This window comes from Rattus rattus, chromosome 15 (genome assembly GCF_011064425.1).
Source record: "Rattus rattus isolate New Zealand chromosome 15, Rrattus_CSIRO_v1, whole genome shotgun sequence".
NCBI classification, from domain to species: Eukaryota; Metazoa; Chordata; class Mammalia; order Rodentia; family Muridae; genus Rattus; species Rattus rattus.
The window spans coordinates 36996456-37007596 of record NC_046168.1 but is presented as its reverse complement, the minus strand read 5'-3'; the positions used below and the strand labels follow the sequence as shown (position 1 = coordinate 37007596).

At 38.9% G+C, this 11141-nt stretch overlaps 1 pseudogene; it reads right to left on the bottom strand.

Moving 5' to 3' along the window:
• Positions 1–562: 562 nt before the first annotated feature.
• LOC116884353 lies at positions 563–1216 on the bottom strand (annotated as a pseudogene).
• Between the last annotated feature and the right edge of the window lie 9925 nt (positions 1217–11141).

Sequence of the window (11141 nt, the reverse complement as noted above, 5' to 3'; positions counted from 1 at the left end):
GAGTAACTCTGGGGTGTGGGCCAAGGACAAGTCATGGGATCCTTGGTCCTGGTATTTGGATGCAGCTTGGGTTCAGCTGCAGGTCAAGTTTATTATTTTCTTTCTTTTTTTAATAAAAAAATTGTAATTACTTAGAAGCATTCAGAATGTCAACAAAACAGTCGCAATTTTTTGCAATTACAGAGTAGTATTCAGTTAAAAGAACAACAGTTATCTTCATATAAGCTACATCAGAGACAACTGAAGATGGAAAAATAAAAGAAAACCAAAAGAAAAAAAAGAAACCAAAAACCAAACTACTGTCCCCATATATAACTAATTTGTGCTGTGCACCAACAAGAACCTGCTTTCATTTCCTTGCTAATTTACCACCCCAGACTGTACCAGGCAAGGTTAGTGGCTACTGAGAATACCACCAGGACAGGGTTATCTAAAGACACATTTGGTAGTATGTTAACTATATAAAAAAGACACTGTACAGTTTAAAAACAAATCCTACACAGCCTTACATTTCAATTTTTTTCTTTAAAAGGAGTGAGTTGTGTACAGGGGGTTAAATGCTTTATAGACAAGTAAATACTGTGCTAGAACCAATGTATTCATTATCATCTTCTTCTTCTTCCTCCTCTTCCTCATCCTCTTCATCCTCCTCGTCGTCTTCCTCTTCCTTCTTTTTCTTGCTCTTCTCAGTCTTGACCATCCCCCTTTTCGCTGCATCAGGGTTTCCTTCAGCTCTGTAGGCAGCAATATCCTTCTCGTACTTCTCCTTTAGCTTGGCGGCCTTCTTCTCGTAGGGCTGCTTGTCATCCGTGGCAGTGTTGTTCCACATCTCTCCTAGTTTCTTTGCAACATCACCAATAGATAAGCCAGAATGCTCGCCTTTGACTTTTGGGCGGTACTCAGAACAGAAGAAGAAAGCCAAAGGAGGTCTCTTGGGGGCATGGGGTCCTTGAACTTCTTTTTGGTCTCCCCTTGTGGAGATGTAGGTTTTCATTTCTCTTTCATAACGAGCCTTGTCAGCCTTTGCCATATCTTCAAATTTCCGCTTTTCTTTAGCAGGCATGGTCTTCCACCTTGTTGAGCACCTCTTGGAGAACTCTGAGAAGTTGACAGAGCATCTGGGTGCTTCTTCTTGTGCTCCTCCCAGCAGGTTTGCACAAAGAATGCATATGAGGACATTTTTGCCTCTCAACTTCTTAGGATCTCCTTTGCCCATGTTTAGTTGATTTTCCTCCACGAGTCGCCCAGTGCCCGTCCGGCTCTCGCTTGCCCCGGTGCTGTCTCTATGGAGCTCAATGTACTGCCTATTATTTTCTTTTAAGATGGAGGCCAGTCCCAAAATGGAGTAGGTTTGGTCACTCATAGGCTGCTACTTTGTCTGATTAATGGTGTCCTTACATAAGACTTTCCTTTTCATGAGGTCGCATTTATTAATTGTTGATTTTAGTGCCTCCATTATTGGTGTTCTGTTGAAAAAGTTGTCTCCTGCACTGTGTTCAAAACTACTCCTCACTACTCCTCTTCCCTCAGGTTTAGTGTATCTGGTTTTATGCTGTGGTCATTAACCCACTTGGAACTGAGTTTGGGGCAGGGTGGCAGGTATGGACCTATTAGCAATTCTATATACAGACACCCAATTTAAACAGCATTCTTTGTTGAAGATACTGTCTTTTTTCTGGTGTGTATCTCTGGCATCTTTATCAAAACCCCATTGTCCACAGGTGTGTGGATCTACATCTGGGCCTTTGATTCAATTTCATTGATCAACATGTTGCCAATACCATGTAGTTTTTATTACTATAGCTCTGTATAGTTTGAAATCAGAAATGGTGATACCTCCAGAAGTTCTTTTCTTGTTTGGGATTATTTTAGCTATCTTGAGTTTTTTGTTTGTTTTTTTCATATAAAATTGAGAATTGTCCTTTCAAGGTTTGTAAAGAGTTATATTGGAATTTTGATGGGAATTACATTAAATTTGTTGATTGTTTTTGGTAAGATGGTTATTTTTACCATGTTAATCCTACCAATCCCTGAGCATAAGAGATCTTTGTATCTTTTGATATCTTCTTCAACTTCTCTCTTCAGAGACTTGAAGTTCTTGCCATATAGATCTTTCACTTACTTGGTTAGATTCCCACCAAGGTATTTTATATTGTTTTTATCTATTGTGAAGAGTGTTATTGCCCTGATTTCTTTTTCAATTAATTTAGCATTTGTATATAAGAGGGCTACTAATTTTATTTTATTTTTTTAGTTAATCTTGTATCTAGCCACTTCGCTGTCGGTGTTTATCATTTGCAGGCGCTTACTGCTAGAATTTTGGGGGTCATTTATGTATACTATCAAATCATCTGCAAATAACAGTACCCTAACTTTTTTTCCAATTTGTAGCCCCTTGGTCTCTTTCAGTTGTCTTATTCCTCTATCTAGAACTTAAAGTACTATTTTGAATATATATGGAAAGAGAAGTCAGCCTTGTTTTGTTCCTGATTTTAGTGGAATTGCCAGTTGTTTCCTTTCATTTAATTTTATGTTAGCTATAGGTTTGCTGTAGATTGCCTTTATTATGTTTACGTATGTCCTTGTATTCCTAATCTCTTCAAGACTTTTAACATGAAGAGGTATTGGGTTTAGGTCAGAAGCTTTTTGTGCACCTAATGAGATGATTGTGTGGGTTTTCTTCCAGTTTGTTTATATGGTGGGTTACACTGACTGATTTTTGTATGTTGAACTATCCTTATATCTCTTGGATGAAGTCTACTTGATCATGATGGATTATCTTTTTGATGTGTTCTTGGATTCTGCTTCTAAAATTTTGTTGATTATTGTATCTATATTCATAAAGAAAATTTGAAACTATAATTCTCTTTCTTTGTTGAATCTTTGTATCATTGGAGTATCAGGGTATGTAAGGCCTCATAAAATTAATTGAGCAATGTTCCTTCTATTTTTACTTTGTGGAACATTTTGATGAGTATTAATTTTAACTCTTTGAAAGTCTGGCAGAATTGTGTGCTAAAACCATCTAGCCTTGTGGCCAAAGAAATTTTGTGTTACAGAAAAGACTAAATAATAAAGTAATTGAACAAAATCTCTAAAGCTTTGAAATATTATAATGTTCAAGTGCTAGACTTGTAATATAAATAATGATTTTTTTCTTTCAAATAGGTAGAGTTCTCCATGAGGAATCCATGTTCTGGGGATGAGGTCTGGCACAGAGAAACTGACAAGTGTTTAGATTTGGAGAAACAATTGCTGGTTGAGTGTGCAGAAAGAAGGCAGGCAGGGTAGGCAGTAAGCAGACTCTGATCTGAGGGTGGGATGATCAACGTACTGAACCTGGCTTCATTTTAATTCAAAAGAAACAAGCTATAATTCTTTCACTGAATTTTCCCAATAAAAATATACTTTCTTTTCTTATTATTTCGAGTTAATCTAAGTCAATGATCAAGAGATCAGTTTCTTGCCTCTAATATGGAGAACCAGTATCTGGATTCTGGGTGACATTACAGAAAATTTCTTAAAGCACTGTAAGATTTACTGCAGCTTCTCAATCTCATTACTCTGATGGGGACCTTGCTGCCTGGGGAAAACACAGACAAATGCACTTCCTAAAACACCTTAATGATTTCACTAAAATTTTCTGTCATGAGTATTTCAGGAAGAACTCTAACTCAGGAAGAGGCTAGCTATTCTGTAGACTGGCTGTAGAGACAACACTCAAGAGCTTTAGGTGTCTTCCCTGTCTGAATCACCATCATGGCCCTATGACCTACGCAGGCTATTGTGTCTTACTCCACTTTCATGATTCATGTAGTTTTGAGATTTAAAAGAAAATTAAATCATTTCTGTTAGGCACACAATGATCAAAAATGAAAAATCACTAGTGTGGAGTTTTGTATATGACAGTTTTCTTTTCCATATTATAACAGTTTGAAGCTTCTGGCATAGTTTCAAAAGGTTTTTCTATTCATTTCTTTATATATTTGTGGCTAAGCATGTTAATTCAAAAAATATCTAGTTGGTCAAGAGTAGATCTAAATATTAGCCTTGAAAAGCATGCCCTCTCTTTGGTTTGTGCGTGCTCATGTGTGTGTCCTTGTTATCAGAAAGCATATGTTTGCCTTTACCGTTGAGGGAAACTCTGCATTCACATCAAATGATGCTGGCACAACTACAGACAACAAGCTCTTGAGCTTCTGTTTTAAAAGAACTGGTTTTGACAGCTCTAATTATGGCTTAGAGAAATGCCAGTCAGGTAGCTGAACTTGTGTTTCAAATACTAACCCTCGGGACTGGGCATATTAAATATTCAACAGGAGCATTAAGAATATCATACATTTTACATAGAATATTTTAGTTCCTACATGATTTCCTCGATGGAATCATTGGTCAGTCCAATCCTTTGCTACTCTTACCTGAATTATGCACCAAGGGAGACATGTTCCGATATGAGGTAACCAGAACAGCCTCTGTGCGGTAAGTCCTTGTCAACATAAAAGCACTTTTTAAACTATACTCTGTTGCTATTTGGTGAAGCAGGCTAAGAACACAGAATTAATTTTCTTTATGAGGAACATCTAATGAAGCTTTGTTTCACATCTGACAAAGATTCCCCATGTGTAGAGAATAGCTTCCTGGACTCAGAAAGAGAAAATAAATCCTATTCCCCGTGCAAAGATGGTGTGGATGTGACTGGGTTTCTAAAGGGATAAATTAAGGAACCAAATACTAGATCACAAGGACAGAGATGAACAATTCAAGCTAAAAAGCAGGTATAAAATATTATTGCTGTTGGACCCTTCCTTTTAAAAGTCCAGGCAGGATTAAAGGATTTTCTAAGGAGTGGTGGTATAACTGCTGTGATCTCATGGTGAAAGAAAGAATAGATCTCTGGCAAAGGGACAACATTCTGTTTACTTTTCTTGGATTCTTAGAAGTATAAAAAGAGTACTACTAGATGTTCAACTTGGACAAGTTGCTTTTCCTTCTTATGAAAACATGTGACTCAAAACAAGTATCTATGTGACTTTTATCCTTATGTTATTTTTCCTATCTAAAATCCAAAGTATTAGAAAATCACAATTTTAAGTTGGTATAATACATCTAATTATAAAACCAACGTTTCTGACAACCCGGAAACAGTGTGCCTGCTTTTGGAAATATAATTTCAGCTGGAAAGATACTAATTGGTTACTTTACAATATAGATGCACTTTAGTTATTTGAAAGTAAGCATGTTGTATGCATTTTAAACTCTCAAATATGATGATGATACACACAAAGTAAGAATAACAGTAAATGTTAGGTCCAGTTCTTCTTCCCCATGCTCCTAGGAATAAGACTCAGAATCAAAATATATTCACAGATATCTTGGCGATATAACTCTGACTAGATCATAACTTAGAATAGCCCGCTTATTTTAATCTACATTCTGCCACATGGCTATTACCTGTGTCCGGGTACCATGCATCTGTCTCCTCACATCTCCCTGGCGAATCTTCCTGTACCTGGCTCTATCTCAGAATTCTTTTGGCCTCCTAGATGTTCCACCTTCTATTTCCTGCCTAAGCCATAGACCATAGGCTTTTTAAGTGACAGGTGATGAGGCCATATAATACACAAGATATTCTCTGTACAAGATTCTCTACCCATTCTAAACAAGTCCAAGTCCTTACTGTTATTTTACATTTAAACCTGGGAATTTTATATTTAAGAAATTTGCTTTTTGTGGACTCCAAGATTAGAGAAAAAGCATGCACTGTGGAAAGGAAACCCATTTTTTTGTTTGATTGGTTGGTTGGTTTCTTGGTTGGTTGGTTGGTTTTTGTTTTTGTTTTTGTTTTTTGTTTTATGCAGTGAGACCTCTTCTCTATCTTTACCTCATGAACAAGAAAGAATTGTACAGTCAAAGCAAAATTCTCCCAAACACAAGATTTTCAAAAAATCACTTCAAACATTTTTCAATAGTAACATAAATTTACATTTTTTTACTATAAACTAAAGTAAGTATACTTTGAACACTAAGAATATGGCTTTTCACCAAACTAGGTAAGATGGATGAAGGAAAGAAGTGCAGGCCAACAGGAACCGGATGTAGATCTCTCCTGAGAGACACTGCCAGAATACAGCAAATACATAGGTGAATGCCATCATTAAACCACTGAATTGAGAACGGGACCCCCGTTGAAGGAATCAGAGAAAGAACTGGAAGAGCTTGAAGGGGCTTCAGACCTCATATGAGCAACAATGCTAACCAACCAGAGCTTCCAGGGCCTAAGCCACTACCCAAAGACTATACATGGACTGACCCTGGGCTCCAACCACATAGGTAGCAATGAATAGCATAGTAAGAGCACCAGTGGAAGGGGAAGCCCTTGGTCCTGCCATGACTGAACCCCCAGTGAACGTGATTGTTGGGGGGAGGGCGGTAATGGGGGAGAATGGGGAGGGGAACACCCATAGAGAAGGGGAAGGGGAGGGGTTAGGGGGATGTTGGCCCAGAAACCAGGAAAGGGAATAACAATCGAAATGTAAATAAGAAATACCCAAGTTAATAAAGATGAAAAGGAAAAAGAAAAAAAGAATAATGGCTTTTTTTTTAAAAAAATGGTCACATTTCTTTGTCGTTAACTCAGCAACTACACACGAGGAGCACTATGGGACACGTACAACAACTGACACTTAAGGAGGCAACTGCAAGCAGAACTTCCTGGACCATCTACTGGAATCAAGGTGGTGGATACGAATCAGAGGTTTTAATATAAAACTAAATCTAGAAATGATATTTGAAAGAGTTGGTATTTAAATGGTATTTGATAGAATTTTCTGACCTTGTGATATTCGTCTGGAGTATTTAGCAGGAAAGACATAACTAAGCTAACATCTACAGTCTGAGCAAGGAAGTAACAGGGCCTAGAAAGAAGCAAAATTACCACACAGAGCAACAGAATAAATGCAAAATGCATTGATGGGAGGAAATGTGGGAATATGAGGGTCTAAAGACAGCTTTCCTATCTTGGGAAGGCCAAGAAAGACACAAGTTATGTGAAAGGAGAGGGTACATACACTGTAGGAAGGGACTGACCCTGACAGTCCTTCAGCACCTGTTTTGCAGGTGTGGCGAGAAGTGCCACATGGTCAGATGTTAGACATACTCCCACCCTCTGTCCCTCCTCCCTAAGACTCCTCTAGCCTCTCTCTAACTTTTTTTTCACACCATCTATGGAAAACAGAACACTTTTTCTGACATTAAATTTGGTGACAAGGTCTAAGATGTATAATTCAGGTCTGAACTCTCCCTTTGGGGAGTGAGCTTGCCTCAGAAGTTATGATTTTACACTACTTTGGTAGTTGACAGTTATGATATAACCTGGTTTGGGTAAAAATCTCTTCTGTAGGAAGACTGCTTCATCCAGAACTATGCAGGCATGGAAAGATGAGTCTGCTTTTTTATAAATTCGGTGTAGTTTTCAAGTAAAATACACTAAATCTCAGTCATGGGGATATTTCGGTTCTCTTGCCTCTGTTCCCTTTTTTCACAGTGCTGTATCTAGTTCAGGCAAAAGGAAGAGGAAATTCACCCACTCTCCTACCTCCTGCCCCCAACACAAGCTCAAGAGAAACACTTTAATAACACAAGCTGCATGGAAGAAGAAATAATTAGAAAGACCCATTGAGAAAAAGCAACCGAAAATAAAAATGGTAAGTGCTTTAAAATATAATGCAGCTAGTGGGTATCTGGCAGGCCCATGCCAAGGTATACCCCTGAGAAATTACACTATGCAACAGATCTGGTATAAAGGGGGTTTACTGGGGGAAGGGAAGTGAGGACCTGGAGAAGGGAGCAGGGCCATGAGGGCAAATGTGGATGGAGGGGCTTGAAAGAAAGGAGGAGAGAGATAGAGATGATCTGGAAACAGACAGAGAGCATAGTTGGGTGGCCAGCTGTCCTTTTATTTGCAGCCCACACCTGGTGCACCTGATGACAGCAGCAGGTGATGGCAGCAGGTGATATCATAAGCTTTATTGAAGTCCCCGGGAGAAGCCTAGTGGAATCTCCTGGAAGCTAATTGTAAGTACGATCAGAAAAGTGTGGGAGGATCTTTTTTAATGATTATTGTGGATTCAAACTTTCAGTCTCATCTTTTTAAAACTTTTCAGAACACTTGGGTCTTTAGAAGATGCATAAAGAAAGCTGATCACTAGTGTCCGTGAGTTTCAGGTTTTGCTTGATGATTTAGCCCAAAGGAACACATAACTTCAGAATACTAGTGAATTTACTGCATGCTGACTGCCGTATTCCCTGTGCCTAAAAGAACATGTGACAGCAGATATTGCTAAACATAAACATGCTGAGTGAATAATGGGATGGAATGAATTATAAAATGAAAATAAAGTCAAGATCTGATGGAATAAAAGACAGTGCAAAGATCGGCCTGGCAAGATGATGTATGAGGGAAAGCGATTGCTGCAAAAGCCTGGTGACTTCAGTTCCTTCTCCAGAGCTATGTAAAAAGTGGAAGTAGAGAAGTGAATCCACACAACTGTCCTCTGACCTCCGTATGCATGCCTTGGCATGCATGTGCTCACAGACACAACATGCTCACACACACATAAACAAGCAAACAAACAAACAAATACCAACACCCTGTGAGGTCAAAGAATGACTGGAGTAAAACTTCTGGAACAAGATGGTAGGGAAGCAGCAAGATACTAAAATGCAATTTTCAAACTATACCATTTAAAATTGATATGTTATAACATGAGCTACTAGGATAAAAGATTACATAGAAATGTGTGTATATACTCTCAACTCATACACAAAAACCCTAAAACAACAATGAAAACAAAACCACAAGAGAATAATAAATGGTTTATTCTCAAGCCATCCTGAGTGATCATGAACCAGGAACACCTATGTAGAAAGAGCCAGAGTTGGGGCCAATCTAGGGCCAGTGGGAAAATTCCTACCACAAATCTCTGAGCACAAGGACCCCTCCCTTCCAGGAAGAAAAAGCTGGTTTAGTCCCTGGAACAGATATAAACCAAACTGTCACACAAAGCTACCTGTGACTTCCAACTGATCCCCCCCCGCCCCCGCCTTGAGAAAGTCTTAAACGATACACTGAGTCTGATCTGAAAGTTATTTTGCTCCACCACATGCACATAGTATCCTGCCTAGTTCTGTACAAATTCTGCCTCAGTTGTTTGAATTCTGCCCCAATTGTTTGCAAGGTATATAACTCCCTGTTATCGTCTGCTCAGGGTCATCTCCCCTTGAAGTGAGAGAACCCCGACATGTCGGAATTAAACTCCTCTTGCTTTTACATCGATCACTGCCTCCAAGTGTCTCATTCAAGAGGTCCTGGAAGAGGTTCAATCAGACCTCACATTATAATACGAAAGCAGTTTCATGAAGCTTTTATAATTTCACAGGAAAAAAACATAAATAAAGGCAACTTTAAAATACAACAGTGGGTACATCCAAGAGGTGGCTACAGAAAGATGGCAGAAGCTTTTCTATAGGTCTAAGATGCTACCTGATGCCATTGTTAGTTTGGGGATTGGTGGAAGCCATAGGGTCTGCTAAGTCAATAGATTCAAAAAGGTATTATCTATTAGTCAGAGGATGTTAGTTCCAATACAGAGTTGGGCAAGAAATGACTCCAGGAACTAAAGCTAGCCCAAGATAATTAGCCTCTGAACCTGAAACATTCCAATCTCTCCATAGTACTGAAATTCTAATCACTCAATCCATCTCTTGAGACACAGCTTTAAGGAGTTTTGTTCACCATGCCAGTTAGTCTATGAAGATAGAATTTACTCATCTGTATAACACTCAGCTAACCTCATAACTTGTATGAATATTATATAGTAGGATAATATTGTGTGGATCCTAGGGCCTAACCTACAAGAGGCATGTAAGCCTCCACCTTCACTCTTTTGGGAAGCCTTAAGTACCGTGTCAAGTTGTCTGGCTATCCTATTAGAATAGCCTCCTGGGAAGAGGCCCACAATATCCTATCCAGTCATGCTAAGGTAAAAGACATGCAAATAAAGCCATCTTGGGTCATCTAGAAACGGTAATGCTTCTAGATACTTCATGAACGCTATCAGGACACTAACAGAAACAGTGTCTACTCAAGACAATTGTGGCTGAGCCTAGCATGGAAATAATGTGAGCATCAGTTTGAGGTTAGTTGTGCAGCAGTCCAATTAAATGTGAGCTTCAAAGAACAACTTCATTAGAGAAGGATCTTAATAACTGGCTAGACGGGATGACACAATGTGTGGGTGTTAGTCCTCTTCCCATATGCTAACACTTGGCCAGCTGGCTCAAACTACATTTGACAATGGACATTCGGATGCAAGTTATACATGGGCTTATCAACATAAATTTCCATTTGCTGTGCACAGTCACTGCTGATTGCCCTAAAACTCAGTTACAGAAACTAAGGGGGCCAACACCACTCCTTGCCCAAATCAGCCATATATGTAGTGGCAGATTGAGTATAAGGGACCATTTCTATCATAGAGTGCAATAGTATAAGCATTTACTACAGATACAGATTGTCTGTCCTGCCTGAAGAACTTCTATCAATACTAAAATCTAAGGGCTTAGAGAAATCTCAATTGACTATCATGATATTCCATACACCATCATCATTTAGGACTAAATAACTCATTTTAAGCAAATGAAGGCTGGTAGCAGGCTCTTGTACATATGACATTAATGCACTAGGGCTACATTTTTCCATCATTCTGAAGAATCTGGTCTAATAAAATGTTGAACATTTGAAAACTCATTTTGCCATGCTGTGGGGTAACTAGAGGGCTGAGAAAATGTCCTACAGGATGTAGTACATTCTGAATGAATATTAATTTATGGTGACACACCTCCTGTGTTTAGCAGTCATAACTCTAAATCAGAAAATAAAAATAGAAAGCTCAAGAAGGAAGACCAGAGTGTGGATGCTTCAGACCTTCTTAGAAGGGAGAACAAAATACTCACAAGAGGAAATAATGGAGACAAAGTGTGGAGCAGAGACTGAAGGAAAGGCCATCCAGAGACTGCCCCACCTAGGGATCCATCCCATATACAGTCACCAAACTCAGACAATATTGGAGATGCCAAGAAGT